This window comes from Mesoplodon bidens, assembly GCF_964165515.1.
Source record: "Mesoplodon bidens genome assembly, chromosome: 5".
Taxonomy (NCBI): Eukaryota; Metazoa; Chordata; class Mammalia; order Artiodactyla; family Ziphiidae; genus Mesoplodon; species Mesoplodon bidens.
Genome location: NC_138161.1, coordinates 27642230 through 27661823, shown reverse-complemented (window position 1 = coordinate 27661823; position 19594 = coordinate 27642230). Strand labels below are relative to the sequence as shown.

At 33.7% G+C, this 19594-nt stretch overlaps 1 long non-coding RNA gene across 1 annotated transcript in view; it reads left to right on the top strand.

Annotated features, from left to right (window-relative positions):
• LOC308617646 overlaps window positions 1-19594 on the top strand; it is a 118166-nt gene that overhangs the window by 50683 nt on the left and 47889 nt on the right. Inside the window, exon 2 of the long non-coding RNA XR_014015902.1 lies at window positions 3773-3816. This is a non-coding gene — a long non-coding RNA (uncharacterized lncRNA). The remainder of the gene's footprint in view (window positions 1-3772; window positions 3817-19594) is intronic.

Here is a 19594-nt window from a genome sequence, read left to right as displayed (position 1 = left end):
GAAAGAACTAAACCCTTTGGGAATGAAAGCTTAGATAATATTTTATACAATATTTTAAATTCTCTTGGTTGTTCAAACTGCATTTTTCTAAAACAGGATATCTGTTAAGTGTTTTAAGCATCTTTAATAAGCAGTAGTCTCTCAGTGGAAGCAGAGAGCAGAGAACAAGAGAGTTTCTAATTAACTTTGTATTAAAAATAGTAATTTGACATTTACTTCTTAGTCCTTCTCCAACTGTCTACAGAATCTTGCTTTGCACACTATGGTAATCTTGCCTTAAATTGGCAGTGATTTGTACCATGTATGTCACTTTGAAACTTATATTCTGTTTATTTACCATAACCCTGATATTAGAGATATTTAAAAAGCCAAAACTTTAATCTCTAGTCAAGGATATTTGAGAACATAAAATACATAATGGATTAGAAGTATGTATTTCAGTGTTTAACCATATTTGCTTGTGTACAATATAATTGTGTCCATCCACAATACTGTGTGCGTATTTATATTTATATAACTGTAAGAGTGCTGAACTATAATCATATAGCTTCTTATAGAAAAATGTAGAAACATTTTATACTTTAATGATTACTGAAATTTCAAAGAACATATTTCCTTGTAATTCCTTCTGTGACTTTATTTCTCTTAAATATGTTTGGGTTAAGTTGCTTAAACTTTGGCTCACAAAAAATTTTTTTTCTCAGAATTCTTTCTTCATGATTTAAGCAGAATTGAAAAACTGGAGCAATAAAATCCAACAAATACATCTTATTACTTAATAATGCTTTATCTTCTCAGGGACACTAGCTGCTTTCGCTAGATAAACTTCAAACTCTCCAAATGTTTAAATTTCACATTTTGGAAACACTTTTTATTTAATGTCTTTTTTTATATCCGATATGACTTTTAAACTTATGACATTCATCCTTTGACATTCTGCAAAGGAAACATGAATTAATCATTGAGTTTGTCCAGCAAGGGGAGCGGCATCTTACACTGATACTGTGAGCTTCCAGCAGGGCACACACAAGCTGTGCCTGAGATTATAGCACAAGAAAACATCCTAACAGCTATTGCACTGCTGCTTGCTCAATTCCCAGTCTCCTGAAATTCTAGGCCTTGATAGTACAGGGGTGGACTCTATGCTTATGTAATGTTGACTTTGATATTGCACTTTCTGAAAACATAGAGGTTACTGTTAATAGCAATGCAAACTGGGCCAGGGGTTGCGGTCCATCTTTTGAAAGCATTTACAGGAAATGGTTTAATAAACCATTGTTATTGTTACAAAAATTATATTTTATTAATTAAGAATCACAAATGATTGTAAATATATAAGTATTTTTTAATGAAGTCTAGCTGGAAAGCAGATGATTTCATTACTGCCTACAATAATACAGATCAGCCTAGAAAGGGGAAGTATTTGTTAAAGAGCAGTGTTAGACTTTCTTTGAAAGCTGCCCAGAAAACAGATTTTATGTGAAGTAACTACTGTGCGGTTTCTCTCATACCCTGCTTGTAGTGTTAATGACTGCTTTTGTCAGCTTTGTAGCTCTTGCTTTTTTCCTTTTTTTTTTTTCCTGCTTTCTCTCACTGATTTGTAAGCAGTTTAAGACTAGAACCCTGTCATTTAACTCTTTGGTACAGTGGTTCTCCACATCCATGGTTCTGCATCCATGGATTCAACCAACCATGGTTGGGAAAATATTTAAAAAAAAGAAAAATTCTAGAAAGTTCCAAAAACAAAACTTGAATTTCCTATGAAGAAAACTGTGTAGCATTTACATTGTATTTACAACTATTTACATAGCATTTACATTGTATTAGGTATTCTAATGATCTAGAGATGATTTAAAGTATATGGAAGGAGAGAAATAGGTGAGGGAGATTAAGAGGTACAGAGTTCCAGATACAAAATAAATGAGTCACAGGTATAAAATGGACTGTGGGGGGAATATAGTCAATAATTATGTAGTATCTTTGTATGGTGACAGATGATAACTAGACTTATCATGGTGATCATTTTGAAATGTATAGAAATATCAAATCACTTTGTTGTGTACCCGGAACTAGTGTAGTGCTGTAGGTCAATTATACTTCAAAGCAAACAAGCAAACAAACTCATAGAAAAATAGATCAGATTTATGGTTACCAGAGGTGGGGGGTTTAAGGAGGGGATATTAGAGGAAGGCAGTCAAAAGGTCAAACTTCCAGTTATAAGATAAATAAGTACTAGGGATGTAATGTACAACCTGATAAATATAATTAACACTGCTGTATGTTATATATGCAAGTTATTAAGAGAGTAAATCCTAAGAGTTCTCATCACAAAGAAAAAAAGTTTTTTTTCTATTTTTTTATTTTGGTGTCTATATGAAATGATGGCTGTTCACTAAACATATTGTGGAAATCATTTCATAATGTATGTAAATCAAATCATTATGCTGTATACCTTAAACTTATGTAGTGCTATATGTCAATTATATCTCAGTAAAACAAGAAGGAAAAATTTAAAGTATATAGGAGGATGTATATGTGTTATATGCAAACACTGAACCATTTTATATAAGGGACTTGAGCATGCGGGGATTTGGGTATCCATGGGGAGGGGATAGAACCAATCCCCTGTAGATACCAAGGGAGGACTGTATCTCCCTTCACCAAGGAATGGAGTTTTGAATGAGGTAGATCCAATAAATGTTGATGCTATAGGTCATTTATGCAGGTAGAAGTATGAAGCTTCATCAAGATGATGGAACTTATCCAGAGAAGAATACACAATTCCACTCCCTCTACTCCTTTCCAACCTTGGAAGTTACAAAGAATTAAGTAACTTAATGCTGTGGGATAATGATGGGTCTGGGAGATGGAAATTCTACCCTTAGTTCTGCCATGAGCTAGCTATGGGATCTTGCTTTGTTTTGCAAAGTGAGGATGTTGGACCAGTTGATTTTTAAATTACCTCCTAGTTCTAAGGTTAATTCTTTTCTAATGAAGAGCACTAGAATATCCTTACAGTAATTCCCTATGCCAGGTAATAACTCTCCTAAAACTCTGAAATGTAGGATTTGATTTCACTCTAAGCTGAAATCTTGTGATGTTATCCACAAAATGGACTACAATTTTAGTACCTGTATTTTTTTTATTTTATTTTATGTTTTTTCTTACGGTACGTGGGCCTCTCACTGTTGTGGCCTCTCCCGTTGCGCAGGCTCAGTGACCATGGCTCAGGGGCCCAGCAGCTCCGCAGCATGTGGGATCTTCCCGGACCGGGGCACGAACCCGTGTCCCCTGCATCGGCAGGCAGACTCTCAACCATTGCGCCACCAGGGAAGCCCTAGTACTTGTATTTTTAATGATATAAAAAGATGTTTTTAAATCTAGAAGTGTTTATAATTTTTTTTTGTTTTTAGGTAGTTGTTTTGCTTCATTTTAGTAATATGGCATGACTTTACATTTTTCTTTTCACCTTTACCAACAGTAAATAGTAAACTTTCTAAATTGGCTAATAGTTGTGAACAAGTCTTAATCACAATGTTCACGTACTACAGATAGTAAAAAGTGTTCAATCCACATATATATTTTATTCTAATACTTATGTTCCCTTCAATGTTGCCGGAATCATTTGTGGGTGGAACAATTGATGCCTAGCCATGGTAAATAGACTAACCCCCAGCAAACAGACCACTAATACTTAATGTTAATAATAATGCTAAAACAATCCTGCTATTTTATTATCCTCTATGTCATCAATTTTCCATTTGTTTTTTAGGGTATCCTTGAAGATTAATCAGAGAACCACTCACGTGCCTCAAGGTAGGAAAAAGAACCCTTTTTTTGATTATAAAATATGTTGTATTTGTTTTAGCTATGTTTTAATATTTCACTCCCCTTGTTAGATATAGATAGAATTGATGTTGCTTATTCTGCAAACCTGAAAAATGTTATGTCTACTTACCTGTTAAACTTGAAATCATCCAACACATAGTGTTTAATCATCAGTTTGAATTTTTCTTCCATACTATTACATACTACTACAGTTTATTATATCTTTTAGAGTTTATGTTTTACTGCAGATAGAATTTATTCAATATTTTACATTTTTGTATTACCGTTTTCATAATTTTAGGGTAGTTTGACATTACCATATACTATTTCCATGTATCAGGAAGATAATTATATAATATATACACTTAGGTATACTAATATATGCCATATATTGTTAGAAACTGAGATGCTCTAGCCTACCATAATTTCATAGCTTTCTTCTTATTTTAAAACTGTAATTTTTGAAGAAACCACCAAAGTAACCATAAGTATAATTAGCTATCATGATTTAGTAAACTAAATGTTAATTTGGAAGAATTTACTTCAGTATTAGCTTTTCTTAATAAGAGTGCCAGAAAACGTGACCCTTTTCTTGGCTAGGATGTATGTGAAGATAAATTTAGAATTTCTAGTCTAGTAAATAACTTCTCTGATAATAGCTTAATTGTAGCTATTTCAAACCAAATTGTTTAATTGTGATAAATCATATGCAAATTGTTCAGATGTAGGTCAACCTCTCACTCCTTCATTCTAGCACCTCTTTTCTAATTCAAGACAAACCACTCAATGCCTAAAAGAGGTAGAATGGTACAGATTAAAAACATAAGACAAAAACAAAACAATAATAACATAAAAATCAATAGTGGGCTAGGAGCCACAAAGATAGCAAGGCAGGTTACATTTATTTTACCTTAGCTGATGATCTCTTATGCTGTGTTTGTACACTATCATTTGCTCACTGCTCATGAGATTTGTGGGTGACAAATAATGGTGCCTCTAGGATGCTAAGTTTCCTCATCTGTATTTATTTTTGGTGATCTGGTTGAGTGACACAAGTGGGACTCAGTGATGGGAAAGAATGCCTTGTGTGGCTCTGGGGAGGCCAACTGAGATATATTGTAGTTGTATAAGGTCTGGAAATCCTTTATTTTCCTAACTGCTACATTCTAGTTCTAATCTATAGTTGCCTTTGTGATGGGTCATTGTATCACTTTCTGATGAACAGCTGAGATTTTATGAATTCTATTTAATCATTATATGTTGCCTACTATACTTTGAAAGAAAAAAAAATTTCCAGTTTCTAAAGCATCAAAAAATGATAAAGCAGATTCATGAGTTTGTTACATTTGCTGTCTTTTACCTCTAGGTGATTATTGCTGATAGTTTTGGTATATTGACAGAAAATAGTGAGCATTGCTGGTTACTGACAAAAAATTATTTTGGCCTTAATGTTAATAAAATTAGAAATCTGCCTTACTATAAACATAATTTTTAAAATTATTCTTCATTGGAATTTGATTTAAGAATTTGAATTTATATTTTCATATAACATGATTTTAACATTTTCTCACATTAGTTTTGAGTTAAATTTTTCATTCTTGAAAAATTATTGAATGAAATTACTGACTTAAAAAGTGCCAATGATTTTTCTAATTGTTAGAGTGGGGAAAATAGATGCTGTATACTTTGTATTTCTTTCAATATAAATACTTTTGTTGTTTGAATTATTTAAAATTAAAAGTTAGAGAATTATAGAAAGTGATATTTCCCTCAAAGTTAGCTACTAATAAAGTTTGGGTGTTTATTCTTCCAGATTCCTTCTTTATATACATAAACATCAATGTCAATCTGTGCACATAATGCTTTCATACCATATGCATGATTCTGCGTTTCTTTAACATTTTAATTACGAAAATTTTTCTAAGTCAATATATGTTACCTATTTCATCCTTTTTAATGGCTGCATTTTAGACAACATTTTTGATGTACCATGATTTATTTAACAGGCCCTCTAAACTTTTTTTTAATAGAATTTTATAATAGAATGAAAGCAGGCCTTCCTTAATTACATTTTTGGCAGGCATACAAAAGAGTAATTCCCATTTGTATATTGAATTAGGAAATTAAAGAGTGAAGAAAAAGTGTTATAGTAAAGAGGCATAAAAAAATATTAGGTAAGTGCACATAAATGGTCAGTGGAAAGAAGAGCTAATAATATAGATGTTCATGGAACCGTGTTTTAGATATGTAAAAGTAAAATTCTGATTTTTTTTCAAGGTTCATACCACATGACACACCTTCCATAGCTTTCAAAGAGACATTTCCCTTCATCCTCATTCTCACCAGTCTTACATCGTTTTAACGCTTTGGGGAAAAATAGATCCCATCACACATGTTATGTCACATATTAAAATTCATCTCGCATTTATCTTTTTCTTTTCCCTACTTGCTGTTAACTCTCAGAGGGTAATGACTGTGGGTTACTCATATTTGAACTTAGTAGGTGCTAAATTGGATTGAAGTGTGAAAAGGGGGAGAAATCAGGTAGAAATGTTTAATCTTTCCAGAAGAAGAAGGTTCCACTATCTGCCTATTATCTCTGGAGCAAATACAGTAATAATTAATTCTTCTGATGAATGGGATACAAAGGATATAAACACGTGATTTTTGATATATAATGAAAGTTCTTTTAGACTGAATTTTAATGACTCTTAAAGGCATTCATGCTTAAAATCAGACCTAAGTGTTTCAGAAAAATATTTATAAAGTTATGAAAAAATATTTGTATGGTGCTGAGCTTATTTATACATTACCTCATATGGATCTAAAAACACTTTGTCATATTTAAAGTATTATACACATGTAAGACATTATTTTTATTGGTAAGACAGTAAGAAAGTTGGCTCTGTGGATTTAAAGTATGGATGGTTATTTACAAAATAGAAGTAATATATAAAAGAAGCAGTTCTTTATGTGAATTGTGTTAGAAGAAAGGGAATATTGCTTTTAATACTTGTATATAATGCAAATTGCTACTCATGCCATTTATATGAATCTTTGACATCTCAATCAGCAAAAGTAGAGTTATTAATAGTTTGAATTATGCCTGAAAGAATCTCTGATTTCACATTAGTCTGAATTCAATAGTAGTGTTAATTTAAAATATCTGAACATATGTACCAATTTTTTTTAACAGGAAAATGAAAAATTAGTGGGTGTAAAAGTCTCTTTTGAAACTGAATGTAATACCTACTACATAATAACTTTTTTCCTCATCTGACTTGCAGAAGTCACTAGCCCCAAACTCTGGTTTTACGTACATTTTACTGGACAAATCAGGAAGGAGGAAAGGATCTTGGTCAGTCTTCTAAATACATTTTTGAGCTTGTTTTGCTGACCTTTGCTTGACCAGAGCTTGAACCCTTAGTATTTCTGATGCATGTTTTTATACTGTCTTTGTTCTCAAAGCTCTCCAGCTCTCTATTTGGCCAGGGTTGTAAATTCAAGTATTTTTTGGACCCATGAATATAACAAAAATGGGTATAACAGGCCAGTATTGTACAATAGGGAGTGGTGTGGACTGAGGAAGAGATGATCACATGCTCAACATCCAGAGGCTGCTTCTGCTCATTGCAGTCAAATATTCTAACTGTATGTTCCAGTAGCCATAACTTCTAAAGGTAAAGGGAATTAAATATTGGAATTTCTATGTGAAATCTCACAGTTTTTGAATATGGGCTCAGATTTTAAATGTTGGGGAAAAAAAGAAAAGCATGTAAAGCAATCATGACGTGCCCTAGATAAGCAATTTGCTACCTTTGCATAGATACCCTGTAAATACTTGCTCAATCAATGATTGAATTATAAATCTCAATAATATATAGGGAAATTAAAGAACACTCTAACCCTTGTTCTCCCATGTCCATTGGAAATTTCATATAATACTTACGGAGGGTCATAGCCATTAGCAACAAATTTGGAGACCTACCAGATAAGCCTTTTCAGTCTACCTCTGGATTCCAGAAAGGGGAAAGCAAGAGTGAACCTTTGTTAAAATATAGTATGATATGCAAAAGAATGATGGTTAAGAGACATCATTTTTTGAACACATTTTTATCTTACCCCCAAATTCATCTTATGCTATTAATTTATTACCATCTTTTCTTTAATTCAAGCCTTCTGCAAATCTTTTGTCATTTATTAATTTTAAAGAAAATGGTGAATTAAAATAATGAATCAAAAGGAATTCAAACCCAAGGGAAAAATAAAAATCACACATGCAAATCTTGTCACATAATCATTAATGAATAAACATGGATCCAATGGACTCTGTTTTATCTTTTGACCTTCAAGATTTACTTTTTTTTTTTTGAGATCTCTTCTGCTTTCCTTCTGGACAAACTCACCCTTCCCTCTTTTATTTCAGTCCCTTATATCACCACACATTTCACTGCATTTAATGGTACCTAATTACGGTTGCTCTCATGTCTCTCTTCCCAAGTAGACTTGAGAAGCTCAAGGCCAGAAACTATCTTTTAAAGATCATAAACTTATAGAAAATTTGCAAGTATAGTACAGATAACTTTTTCCACTGAACTGTTTGAAAGTAAATTGCCAACCTAATGCCCCATTACTCTCAAGTACTTTAGGATGTGTCTCCTTACAAACAAGGACATTTTCCACACAACCACAATAAAATAGTCAATATCAGGTACTAAAGAGTGAATTGCGCCCCCACCCCCCATTCATATGTTGAAGGCCTAACCCGCAGTGTAACGGTATTTGGAGAAGGGAATTTGGGGAGTTAAGTAGGTTTAGATGAGGTAATAAGCATGGTGCTCTCATAGTGGGATTAGTGCCCTTATAGGAAGAGATGCCATAGAGTTTGTTTACTTTCTCTGCCATGTGAGAGCAAAAGCAAGAAAGAAAGTTCTCACTGAGGAGGAACTGGTTAGCCCCTTGATCTTGGACTTGCCAGGCTCCAAATCTGTGAAAAATAAATTTATGTTGCTTGCGCCACCCAGCTGACCACAGTTTATTAAGGCAGCTGGAGCTGACTAACACATCAGGAAGTTAGCACCGATACATCACTACTGTCTAAGCCACATTCAAGTTTCACCAGTTGTCCAAATAAATTCCAACTATTGTTCTTTGGAGTGTAAGAATTTGTTTCCAAATGGTGTGCCTCGTTCGATAGTTTCATTTTATTAGTTTCCATGAGTGTGGAAAAGTTCCACAGACTTCCCTTGACTTTCACGACCCTGATGCTTTTGAAGATTACATTACAGTTGTTTTGTAGTACAGCCTTTACTTTGGATTTGTTTGATGCAGGGACCATATTTTATGCAAATTTGGATCCTAGCATCTAGGGCAGTGTCTGCACATAGATGATGTTCAATAAATGCTAGTTGAGGAAATAATTAGTGATTGAAGAACTCCGACACTGAATCACTTGCATAATGCCAATAGCAACGATTTCAAAGCTTTAAAGAGAAAAATGTAAAGCATGTCCAAAATAAGAAAAAACACAAATTCTCATGTCTTCTGGTACTGCTATTGAGATCTCTTCTTTAATTCATTTAGTGAGCATACATACACTGGCTATTATGTAAGTTAATACCAGTTTCTTTAGAGCAGTGCTTCTCAAAGCATGGTCTGTGGACTGCTTCCAGTTCACACACTGTTTCTGGTTCATGATGACCTAAGTAGAGAAATTGGTGATAAGCATTTAGAAGACCTTTTTAGCATGTTGACAAAGTGGCTCTATTTCTGCTGAATCTAATAATTCTAAAGAGATATTAGTAGATATATTTTATCTGATTTTCTTTTTTATTCCATTTTCTAGTAATTAATTTACATTATATTTACCATATTATTGATTCACAATGAATTAGAAGTTTAAAATGGGTCATTTATCACAGTTCGTGGTCATTCCCATTAGAGTAAAGTGCAATTAAAGTGGGCTAGAACTTAGTGGGATTTGACCTTGCACCTGAAGAATGAGTAGAATCTTACTAGTTTAAAAATTAGAGAAAAGGATAATTCAGGCATAACAAAGTGTAAGAGTAAGCCTGTGTGTATTTGCATTATGTGTGTGAAAGTGTGCTCTTATTTGCATGCTTATGTGTATTGGATGGGTATTATTGAATGGAAGACAGGAATTTAAAAGACAGTAAGACCTCATGATTCTAATACTGAGTGATAGCAACTCTTCCCGCGTCTGATTGCACTGCATCCCAAAACAGTAGCATTGCCCTCTATAGAACATTCTCATGTTCCCCCTTTCCTTTCTGAAAATGTCCTTTCCCTTGAGCACCAGAGATTTAGAATTCCCATTGTTGGCAAAATACTGATAAGCTGCTCTGACCAAGAAAGTGGCCAGTGCTGCTATTACCACTTGTAGATGACAGAGCTTATGCACAGATTTCCAAATATTTAAATGGAAAAAGGAGAGATGTAATTAGAAAAGAGGAAAAATGATGAGAGAAAGAATAGAGTGAACATAAGAAATACTGATAGGGGGCTTCCCTGGTGGCGCAGTGGTTAAGAATCTACCTGCCAGTGCAGGGGACACAGGTTCGAGCTCTGGCCCGGGAATATCCCACATGCTGTGGAGCAACTGGGCCTGTGCACCACAGCTGCTGAGCCTACACTCTAGAGCCTGCGTGCCACAACTACTGAAGCCCATGCGCCTAGAGCTCATGCTCCACAATTAGAGAAACTACTGCAATGAGAAGCCCACACACCGCAACGAAGAGTAGCCCCCGCTCGCTGTAACCAGAGAAAGCCTGCACACAGCAACAAAGACCCAATGCAGCCAAAAATAAATAAAATAAATAAATTGAAAAAAAAAAAAAAGAAATACTGATGGGGAAAAAGAACCAAAAAGGAAGGATGTATGATTGCATCAAGATTAACTTACACTGGTGGCTTTCAAGGACAATAACCTTCAGTTCAGTTCAAAACATGTTTATTAAGAAACTGTCATGGACCAGACACTAGACTCGGGGAATGAAAAGAAGAATAAGACACAAGAACTTGCCCTAGAATGACTTCAGTGTTTTGGGTAAGACAGATAAGCAAACCTGATTTCAATGTAGTGATTGGGACATTCATTGGGATATTCACAGGTACAGAGGAAAAGATGATCATCTAGCCTCCCAGGCTTCTCTGAAGAGATTATGCTCATGAAGGGTCTTGATGAAAATGATATCAAATTGATAAAAACAGGATGGGAAAGAAGCACAACTTGATAATCAGCACTCAGTCTAGGAGCTGGTACATTGTTGGTGCTGAATAAATAGTTGTTGAATGAATGAACAATTTAATTAATTAGAATGAACTGACAAACGAGGTAAATGCAACTCTAGAAAGAGGAACTAGGAAGAAGCGTGGAAGCATAACATAGAAGTGGTGAGTCAGGGAGAGCAGAAGATCTGCAGTCCTCCATGGTGGAGTAAAAATTGTGTGACAGAGACATGTGAGTTGAGAATGGAGACATAAGTAGAAGGCAGGTATTGGAGACATTTCTCTGCAGTACTAAGGCCCCAGGCTTTATCTATGAGTAATAGGGACGTGACATTGGGATATTTGTATTGTTTGATTCTAGATGACTAAGTGTGGGGAAGACAAGACAGACACAGTGATACTAGTTAGGAGGCCAGCTTACTGGTCTTGACAAGAAAAGACAAAGATCTAAGATACAGCAATGAAGGAAGGGATGGAGAATGAGGAAGGGGCAGGTACACAGATTCAGGAGTCACTTGAGAAATAAAATCGATGGCATGTTTCACTTCTTTAATGGATAGTGTGGAGGGGGAGGGATAAATCACAGTGTGAAGGAAAAGGGTGAAAACTTGGACAATTCCTATATTTATGACTTGAGTTTCTGGATGAATGATGATATCCTAAATTGAGCTAAGGTATATGGAAGGACAAATAAGGAAAATAGGGAGAGACGTCAAAATGAACCCATTAAATTGAGGGGCCTGTTGAGGAAGAGAGGAGTTCAAAACTGGAGAAATGTGTGTACATATTTTTATATATGTATATATAAATATACATATATGTATTATGTAATATTACAGGTATACATATATAGCAAGGGTTTAATGTGTCAATTCTGTCTGCACAGGATCATGTAAAACTTTACTTTCTCATTAATTTATTGCTGTCAAATTAACTTACTGCTTGAATATATCATTTGAAACTCTAGTAATTCATTCCAAATTTCAAAACGTACCACAGAGAAAATGCTGTAACTTAAAACTGGTTCCAGACTTATGAAAACATCATGTGTCTCTGCAACCAAAGCCAAGAGGAGAACTGTGCCAATTCATGCCTGAACCTCTTTCAGTTTAATTACCTGGATTATTGAGGCAGAAACAACCTTTGTGCCTAATTTACCCTTATAATTGCCTTAGATCTCCACTTTGCCTTTCTTGTGGGTGTATTTCCATGTTCCACTATTATTAGAAAGGAAAATACACTTCCTTTTTTTGGTAGCTCCAGAAAAAAACATTTAAAATACACTTTACAGTTCAGAGAATTAACATTTTATCAGCCTCTGTATCTAGAGAGTAATATACTGAGCAAAGGGAAGAGCGTTGACCAGTAGTCACCTCATTGTCATCATGTGACAGTTCAGTTACCTCTTACTCTTTTTTTACAACCAACCCCAGTGACTCAGTCATATCAGTAGTGACCTTTGAGCATCTCCCAATTTGAGATGTCCAAAGACCAAATAGATTCTTAACTCTCCATATGTTGAGTCAGTGTTGTAAAGGTTAGGTCTCCAGTCAATACACACACCTGCAGGGAAACTGAAAATGGATTAGTCAACAGGAAGATAATGCTTACCCTTCAGTCTCTCCACCACAAATTCAGCTTTTCCACATAGCAGTCCAAAACCTAAGAACTTCAACTAAATGGAGACATTAACAGCACAGACGTCATTACATCCCTAATATTTTACTCATAATACCTACTCAGTAATTTTTTTCAACTCAGTTAATGGAAAACCCAGAATGGTAAGGTCGTACATGAATAACTTATGATTCTCTCAGATTACCATTTTGGATTATCTTTTATGAAAGAGGTAGACAAAATTTATGTAATGCCATTCCTTTTCCCCTGGACACAGTCTGTGAGAACGAGTATTTTTAGTAATCAGTTTCACCTATCTTAAATATATAGACTCCAAAATGTACAAATCTAAGCAGAGTGTTTTAAAACTCAGAAATATTTAACAGTCCAAGTTCACAAAGCATGTGGGTAGCCTCTCATCATTTATTTTCATCCATTCAAGTGTTTATTCATTTGCTGATTTCATCAATGAGTACTGAGTGCATGCTCTGTACTAGGTTCTGTATTAGGCTTTACAGACTCATAGGCATAAGTCAGATAGTCTGTCCTCAGAGGGACGCACACAGATGTAAGAGCACAGAGGATAGCTTTTTAACCTTAATCTGTCTCGAAAACCTCAGGTATGGCTTCCCAGAAAACGGGATATGAAGGTAGAGATTTGAAGAGTCCGGCAGACTGACAAGATGGATAAGGGAGTTCCAGTTACATTAAACAAATATTAATGGCAGGAAAAACGCACTTGAGGAATAAACCATGTGATGTTGAGAAACACAGAGGATAGGTGGGGGAGGAATAAGAGAAGTAGGCATGTGCCAGATAACAAGAGATTTGAATGCAATGCTAATGACTTTGAATTAAATTCTAAAGATGTTGAAGAACAGATGAATAAATATTAAGAATGGGCATGCATTGACCAGATTTACTTTTTAGAATGATCTCTGGAAGTTTTTGCAACTATGAAAGCTAAGTAAATTGATCAAGTAAGAAAAGTCAGTAAAGAGGAGAGTGATCAATGTATAGAAGAATAAGGAGAAGGTAACTGTGTAGGTTATCCAAGAGCTATTTTAGATGTCAGATTGACCACTCATGTGAGGGAGGTTAACATGAGCTGGAAATCTTGGATGACTCTCAAAGTTTGCAAGAAAGGTTGGGTAGATAAAGGTGCCATTAGCTGACTACAAAGAAGAGGTTTGGAGAACAGACAATGAGTTCAGTTATGAACATGTTGAGAGGTTGATGTGTGTAAGGTACATTCAGTTAGTTATGCAGGTTGACTGTTGAATAGATAGAGAGAAAGTTACACTAGAGCTAAACTGGAGATAGTGATTTGGGTATAATCCCTGTAGAGGTGGAAGGTAATTCACTGATGTAAGTGAAACAGTCCAGCGGTATACCTATGGCAGGAAGTGAACATAGCTTCAAACCATGGTGAGCCAGTAGAGTACATGAAATTATAAATGCAGGACTGATATGACAAAAGTCTCATCCGAAATCCTAATGTCTTTGAATAGTAATGTGGGATGACTTCTTTCAAAAGATGCCTTGTATTTTAAAAAGCAAGGATCCAAATTCTAGGAAAAATCTTTCCCAAATAAAAGGAAGAGCACCCAAATCTTGAAATATGTTCCATTTCTGTAAATCTTATTTTTAAACAATCCACTTTGTTTCAACTCAGAAGTAATTTAACTAATTCTGTTCACGTATGAGCACAAAAACATGATCAAGGACTACACAGCACTCAGGATCCCACTTTTTCCTATCAGATTTTTTGTTTTTCTTAAATTTTATAGCACCCAACTCACTTAAAGAAGAACAACCTTCTCAAAGTGTGATGTTTTCAATGATCTAACTCACTCAGCCATGGCAGTATTTTTATACATTAGCTCATCAGAAAGAATGCCAATGATATAAAAATAAATGAGAGTAAAAATAAATTAAATATTTGACTTAATAACATATGCTTAACTCCTGTTTTGTTTAATGTCACTTTCACATGAATTAGCGTAATCTAAAAGAATTATTTCATTTTCTACACTGTAAAACAAAGTTACAGAAAGTTTAAATGACCACAGAAAGAAACATGGTCTAGGAAGCCTTTTTTTTTTTCCTTTGAGAATTAAATAGGTTTTAGACAGCTATTAAATCTTATATAAAATATATGTAAGACAATATTTTAGTCAAGTTAATATTTGACTTTTAATTATTCCTATACACATTAGTGAGATCTTTGTGGGATCAATATTAGTAAAAAAAATATGAGGTTGAATGCCATAAAGATGAATCAGTTCCATAGTCTTAAAGTTTTTTAGAATTCATTATTACTCAGATTTTAGTATACTTCATTATCATCATTAAGATATTTTTCAAGCAAATTAGTTATCAAAACCAGATATAAAACCTAATTACTTAGTTTGATAATAACTTTTTTCTAATTTATGTTGTCAGAAAATTTATATCATTTTCATCATATTGTCATAATTGCCATTTAAAAAAATATATATATTGGGCCATGCATGTTCAAGTCATAAATAAACAGATAAAGCCTCTGTCTTTTATAACACTCATTTGTATTCATACTAAAAACATTTTCTTAGAAATTGGCTTCACAAACAAAAATAATATTTTATCATTTAAGATACTTTGAAGATCAGTCATTACTCATGAACACATTGGATGGCTTGATTCTTTGTTAACCAAAATTCTCACATCTTGTTCCCCTTCTGCCTCCATGACTCCTCTCTCTTTGGTGGAATATTTTCTTGACCAGGCAGAGCCACTTATAGCTCTGACCTGTGTGTTGTCAATAAATATCAAGAGAATTTGGAATGTTTCCAAAACAGAACTTTAAAAAGAAAAAAACTTTCTAAAGGGGAAACACAAAAACAAAATTCCCTTCCTCACCTCTCAACTATCATATGTTGTTTGTAAGTGTATGACTTTGAGGGTTGCAAAAGGACAGGGCAGGGGTGAGGGGAAGGTGGGACAATGTGCTTGTTTGAAGGACTGTTGAAAAATTATGCCCTCCAAGACTGGTATTTTCATGAGTTTCTTGATGTAATATATAATTAAAATAAGGGTTTGCTTATTTTAATATTGCTCCAATCTACTTTTAGCAAGAGGCTTGTATCCAATTTTATGGAGTATATTTTTAATTTAGTGTCTAAAAATAAATCCCTCTTTAAGTTTAACTACTAACATATTTTTCCAGCTTAGGATTTCATGAGCAAAAAAAAGTTTGTATTTTTAGCATCAATAACTCATTAGAATATAAAGTTTTTGTTATCTTGGGTTTAAAATAAGGAATTCATGTATTCATGGAGGTAAAAAATATTTAAGAGCACTTTTGACAAAAAGTTGCATTAAGAAAAAGAAATGTTCTCCTTGTAACAATTAGACCTTTTCTCTTATAGCCAACGAATCAGATCTTGACTTTTTTAAAGGAAGCATTTTTGAGATGTTTATTTTCTCATATATCAACTTACATAGACATCTTTCTTCTTGAGCACTTTCATTCCATTCAACTTGGTCTAACTCCTTCTGTTCCAGATCTGTGGCTAGCTTCTCCTCACTCCTTTGAGATTGCCATTATTTTAATGAAAAGATATCCTTCATTTTTTTCCCCTTGTATTTTTCTTTTCTCTATACCTTACAAAAATTGGCCTCACCATCTTCTCCAACATAGCTCTCTTTCTTCGGTCTTCTTCCTACCTTCCCTAAGCTCTCCCCACCCTGCATGCCCCTACCCTTGCCTCAGTATTGCCTGGTCAAGGCCCCCCTTAGGCATATCCACACTCTCTATGGAACCCTCACTCTATGAATAAACATCAAGCAGAGTAATGCATTGCATTTATTGATTATCAAACTCTCCCTAATATTTTATAAACTGAATTGTATTTGTATTCCCAAAAGCATGCTACATGATGACAGATAGTTCTAGATGCTCAACAGTTGTTTATTATATGAATGAATAATTCCATCATCCAGAAAAAAACAGATATTTGTATTTTTAAACTAGTTCCTTCAGATATTATTTAGTTTCCATGTAGTATTTTTTTATCTGACACCTAAACACACTCTGCCTGGTTTTAGCACTGTTTTGTATTAATTCAATAAGTATTTTCTCGTGAAAATCAAATTTCTTTGTATGTAAAATTTTTAACATAGCTCAATATTTTATTTCATATACATATCACTTTATAGACATTTATCTATATTTTAATTTTTCCTCTGGATACATTTCTATAAATTAAATTATTATAATCCTGCAAGTTTAGGTTTTTTGATACATTTTGGGAAACTACTTTCCAGAAAGATAGTACCAATTTATATTTCCATGAGAAATTTATGAGACTTCCAAATTCACTTCTTTCTTACTAGTACTGGAAAGTCTGGTGGTATTTAATGTTGGCTAATTAGATAAGCATAAAAAATTTTAATTTGTCATTTTAAAATATTTTTTCATTTATGCTAGTTAATGGATAAAGTTTTTAAATGTTTAACACCGTTTTCATAAGAGTCTTCTGACTTCCAGTCTTCCCACTTACTACCTCTAATCCACTACTGCCTTATAGCACAGTCCTGCCCATGTTGTGCAGAGAATATCAGTGATTCCAAGTTATTCACAAAATAACTTCCAAATTGGTCATCCAGATCCAGATTCAGATTACTATCCTCTTGACAGTCTACTCACAACCTCCTTTCTCTTCATAAAATTTCTTACCTCTCCCATACACACCCTGTAATTGTGTCCAGCTGGCATACTTTCCAATCCCCTTCCTCCTATAAATTTTATCCTCCCAGTTCTACCAGTTGAAATCCTACCTATGGTTTAATATTTGGTAAATATGCCCCAATATTTTTGTGAGATCCCTGTTTGTCTAATATTACATTTAGTTTTCCATTTTGTTGTCCTAGATGTTCAATTTTACTGAAAAGTCCCAATGCTGACATTTCAAAAGACCTTTGAGAACATGTCCTACTGTTGTAAGATTTAATTATAAAACAGTAGACCTTGTTAAAATCTTGTGTTTTAAAATAACTTCAGGTCTACATATCTAGAATTTCCCAGAAATGTTTCTCAAATTTGGGTTTCTGAGTCTTTGAAAAATAGCATAAAGATATATAAATAATAAGTATTTGAACCAATTAAGATAATTTAAAACAATTTACATATGGTGGTTATGTTCTATATAAGTATACATTTAAGATTAATTCAAAAATTATGCAAACTAACTTTGCTTAATTGTCACCAAATTGTAGTCATTAAATCCTATTTATTTTGTAGTGTTCTTGGGATACATGTGTTTCATTTTTGATAATCTGCCTTCCATTCAGCCAAACACATGTTTTTTTTTCCCAAAGAAAAAAAATAAGAGCATAATAATCAAGATATGCACTTGGTTTACAAATTAATTATTCATGGAAAAATAGACTAATTGACTTGATAATCAGTTCTATTGGCTTGTATTTAGGGCTGTAACTTCAAACTCTAGAAAATAAATCAAGGATTTTTTCTTCCATCTGTTAATATCACCTGTCTCATTTAGATATATATTTAAATTTATATTTGCATTTATAGGTATATTTATATCTTACTTAGCATTGTAGGTGCACACAGTAATCAGGAAATTACAGTGGTCCTTTTAATAACCAGTGGTAGGTCCAATTATAAAGCTATATGTAGGAAATCAATCAGTAATTTTTAAATTCTTTAGGTTTTTCTTTTTAAGTAATTCTCTGGAATACGCTTGCTATTGCTCTAGTCTAGATGGAATTTGAATTTTTTGTGGTTTTATTAATTTATGATCATGGACTCAAAGAAAGTATAGTTATTGCTTTAGGTGAAATTAGAGTGAAAAGTAGCATAGATAATGTTCTCAGATCAAATACTGAGTTATCAGGATCCACATTTATTAATGACTTTGATTTAAATGTAATTGTCAATAAACTCTGTTGGAGAGAATTGATGTTTTTTATAGTATTCAGTTTATTTCATCTAAAATAAATAAAATGTCTTTGTGGCAAAAAAATATTACTTTGGTTTCCTGGTTAGGCATTTTATTTCCAGAATCTTCAAACACCTCAGTCACACAAAGTACAATTCCAATAGTCTTGAGACCACACAAATAGTACAATGTTTAATACTTGGTTTAACAAAATAGAGGTATTAGCACTCAAAATTTTGATTCTTTACATATTGACTGGACTCTTTAAGGCAAAAGATCAAAGACCCTTTTTAAAAAGAAAAAAAGGAAACCTCCATGGTAGAAAAATGCGGAAAAGCTGAGCTTGAAATTAAATCCTAAACCTTATAGGTTGGTTTTTCAACAGTCCAAACCTCAGTTTTTTGCTTTTGCTCCCATTTGAAACAAAACTAAGTGCTATGTGTTGCTAGCTTTTTTGGTTTCTTTGTTAACAGCATTTTCTCTTTTTAATCAGCCTGCCTCCTGCCTTTATTATTTTCTTTGATCTGTTCTCTTTTAATTTTCCTCCCTTTCTACATAGTCCTTTTTTTTCTGTCACCCCTTTTCTTCATCCTCCTGTAAATCTTCATACTTGAATCTAATGATTAGACCTTACAGCAATAGAATACTTTTATCTGCTTGGAATAAGCATGCATAGACAAAACTGTGACATATTCTCAGTACTTTTGTCCCACTTCCACTACTTTTATAATCTATGAAGCTATAGTAGATGAAATTTGAGAAAATATTATCAACATATAAATTCCATCTCTTGTAATTCTCAGTTCCAATTTGGAGTATTGTTCATCTATATGCTTCTCTGGCTAGTTCTCTGGCTAGGTGGCACCAAACCACAGTACTTCAGACCACACAATGTACTTCATCAACACTTTAGTTAAACTGGCCTTTTTGTTTTGTTTTCATCCTATAGCCAAAAA